This window comes from Gekko japonicus, unplaced genomic scaffold, assembly GCF_001447785.1.
Source record: "Gekko japonicus isolate JY-2015 unplaced genomic scaffold, Gekko_japonicus_V1.1 scaffold12364, whole genome shotgun sequence".
Lineage (NCBI taxonomy): Eukaryota > Metazoa > Chordata > Lepidosauria > Squamata > Gekkonidae > Gekko > Gekko japonicus.
Window position 1 is genome coordinate 1 of NW_015162812.1, and position 2,902 is coordinate 2,902.

At 50.6% G+C, this 2,902-nt stretch overlaps 2 non-coding genes across 2 annotated transcripts; both read left to right on the top strand.

Moving 5' to 3' along the window:
- Positions 1-1,269: 1,269 nt before the first annotated feature.
- On the top strand, positions 1,270-1,341 carry TRNAS-GGA. The gene has a single exon. It is a non-coding gene; the product is annotated as a tRNA-Ser (tRNA).
- A 210-nt stretch (positions 1,342-1,551) lies between these two features.
- TRNAS-GGA lies at positions 1,552-1,623 on the top strand. The gene has a single exon. It is a non-coding gene; the product is annotated as a tRNA-Ser (tRNA).
- The last annotated feature ends 1,279 nt before the right edge of the window (positions 1,624-2,902 follow it).

A 2,902-nucleotide genomic window follows, 5' to 3' on the forward strand; every position in this document is an offset into this window, starting at 1 on the left:
TATTCTGGGCTGTTTATCCCAGCATTCTTCGCAGGATGTTATCCCAGCATTCTTCGCAGGATGTTGTAGCGTATCTTCCAAGTTATGTGAGCATATGTGATCTAAGAGGGTCAAGCTAACAAATTGTTATAAAAATACAAATATTTATTATGGTCAGGGGTCATTTCGTAGACAAAGAGGTGCAGGGGCTCATTAGCATAACTCATTCACATAACTTATTTGCATGTGCCACACCCCCTGACATCACCGGAAGTGTGTCAGAAGGCAACACCCACCGCCCAGGCTCCACTGGACTGTCTTGGATTGCTAGCTATTGGGGTGGGGAGATGTGGAGATCTGCCCTCACAGAGGAGGGAGAGCTTGTACCTGAATAAAACCTGGTCTTAAAGGTGCCACTAGACTGTTTTGGATTGCTAGCTGGGGGGGAGCGCACAGATCTGCCCTCACAGAGGAGGGAGAGCTTGTACCTGAATAAAACTTGGTCTTAAAGGTGCCATTGGACTGTTTTGGGCCAGGGGGAGCTCTGCAGCTTACCTGGCTGCTTCTTGCTCTGACTGAGGGCTGTTGGGAGCAGGGGGTGGGGCTTGTTGCATGTGCTCTGTACTGCCGGAGCTCCGCTCCTGTGCCCTCCTGCAGGAAATTACCCCTGATTATGGTGTACACATAAATAAAACATACATAAGGTTAAAAGAAATAGTTCAAATATCAGACTCTTAAAGCTTATATCATTCAGAGCTGCTAGTTATACATGTCCAATTGCTAGCACAATATAACGACGGCGGGCATCCGACAGTCAGCTGGCAACATGGTCTGGGTTGTATCGGCGGAGCACAGACTACTCAGTTAATAGTGGGGCCGGGGCCTCAAATAGATGGATGCAGCTCCCTAACTGAAGGCCTGGTGGAAGAGCTCCATTTTACAGGCCCTGCGGAACTGCAGAAGGTCCCGCAGGGCCCTGTTGTCTTCCGGTAGCTCATTCCACCAGTATGGAGCCGCCACTGAGAAGGCCCTGGCCCTTGTCGCTACTAGCCTGGCTTCTCTGGGGCCTGGAAGAGCCAAGCAATTTTGAGACATCAGTACTGACACTGATATACCAAGGATCTGATTGAGTAGAAGGCAACTTCATGGGTTTGGGAGGGGCCGTGCCTCAGTGACTTGGCATGCAGAAGGTCCCAGGTTCAATCCCTGGCGGCATCTCCAGTTAAAAAGGTCAGACTGTAGGTGATGGGAAAGACCTCCTCTGCCTTAGACCCTGGAGAGCTATAAAGAGGGGCTGTGGCTCAGTGGTAGAGCATCTGCTTGGAATGCAGAAGGTCCCAGGTTCAATCCCCAGCATCTCCAGTTAAAAGGACCAGGCAGTAGGTGATGGGAAAGACCTCCGCCTGAGACCCTGGAGAGCTATAAAGAGGGGCTGTAGCTCAGTGGTAGAGCATACGCTTGGCATGCAGAAGGTCCCAGGTTCAATCCCTGGCGGCATCTCCAGTTAAAAAGGTCAGACTGTAGGTGATGGGAAAGACCTCCTCTGCCTTAGACCCTGGAGAGCTATAAAGAGGGGCTGTGGCTCAGTGGTAGAGCATCTGCTTGGAATGCAGAAGGTCCCAGGTTCAATCCCCAGCATCTCCAGTTAAAAGGACCAGGCAGTAGGTGATGGGAAAGATGCTCTGTCCAAGACCCTGGAGAGCTGTAATGAGGGGCTGTGTGTAATGTATCCATATCAGACTGCGTGCGCTGCCATTTCGCCACGCGGTCAGGCGAAGCAACCAAGGTTCACTCTCCGTAACAATGGGACAAGTGGATCCTAGGCGGCACCTATCAGCAGGCTAGGCTCCTGGCCAGGAACCTATGGAACTCTCGGCCACTGTAAATAGCCAATCACTTGTGTGTGGGTGTGTTTTGGGAGCGGGGTTTGTGCACTAATAAACCAGCCTGCAAGCTGGGTACTCTCATCTTGTTCTGAGCTGAAATAAAGTATGAGAGCTGAAATCACTAGTAGTCTCAGTACTTTTCACTGTGGCTCAGTGGCAGAGCCTCTGCTTGGCATGCAGAAGGTCCCGGGTTCAGTCCCCGGCAGCATCTCCAGTTAAAAGGACCAGGCAGAAGGTGAGGTGAAAGACCTCCTCTGCCTGAGACCCTGGAGAGCTGCCGCCAGTCTGAGTAGATGAATCTGACTTTGATGGACCGAGGGTCTGCTTCAGTCTAAGGCAGCTTCACGTGTGTTCAATATGGAGGTCTCAGCACTTCGCTGAACTACAGTTCCCAAGATTCCTTGGGAGAAAACCATGACAATGAGCTGCTGGAGAGCCCCTGCCAGTCGAGTAGACAATACTGACTTTGATGGATCGATGGTGTGACTGAGTATGAGGCAGCTTCACGGGTTCATGCGTGACAGTGCAAATGTTATAAGACGGTTCTGCTAATAAAGGGTGGCTTTTCAGAACAGTGGGAAAGTCTCTTGAAAACTACAGGGCCAGGAATGCTCGTGCGGGTCTAATCACTAAAGCAAAATTAGGCCTAATTAACATGCATAAAACATTTGCGAGCGTGATGGACGTGTTGCACTTTCCCTAAGATCTCACTCGTGCAGTTTCCAAGTGCGAGACTCGAAGCCTCAGCACCCTGAGAGGCACTCGCCCTGTTAGATTGGATTTTAATTTGCACCTCTTAACGTTTTGACACTGGAAAGGTGTCCTTGCCAATGGAAGTGCCACCAAGGAGAGAGAGAGAACAATCTCCCGCCACGTTGCACCAGAGCCGTACATTTGCGTTTCCTGCCGAGATGGAGAGAAGCCCACAATAAGTCCTGGGTATTCAGTGGGCATTTGTTCTGATTTCTGGGCTCTGGGAACCCAACCTCTAATTCCCTCTTATAAGAACCTCTTATAAGAGAAGCCAATGTTGGATC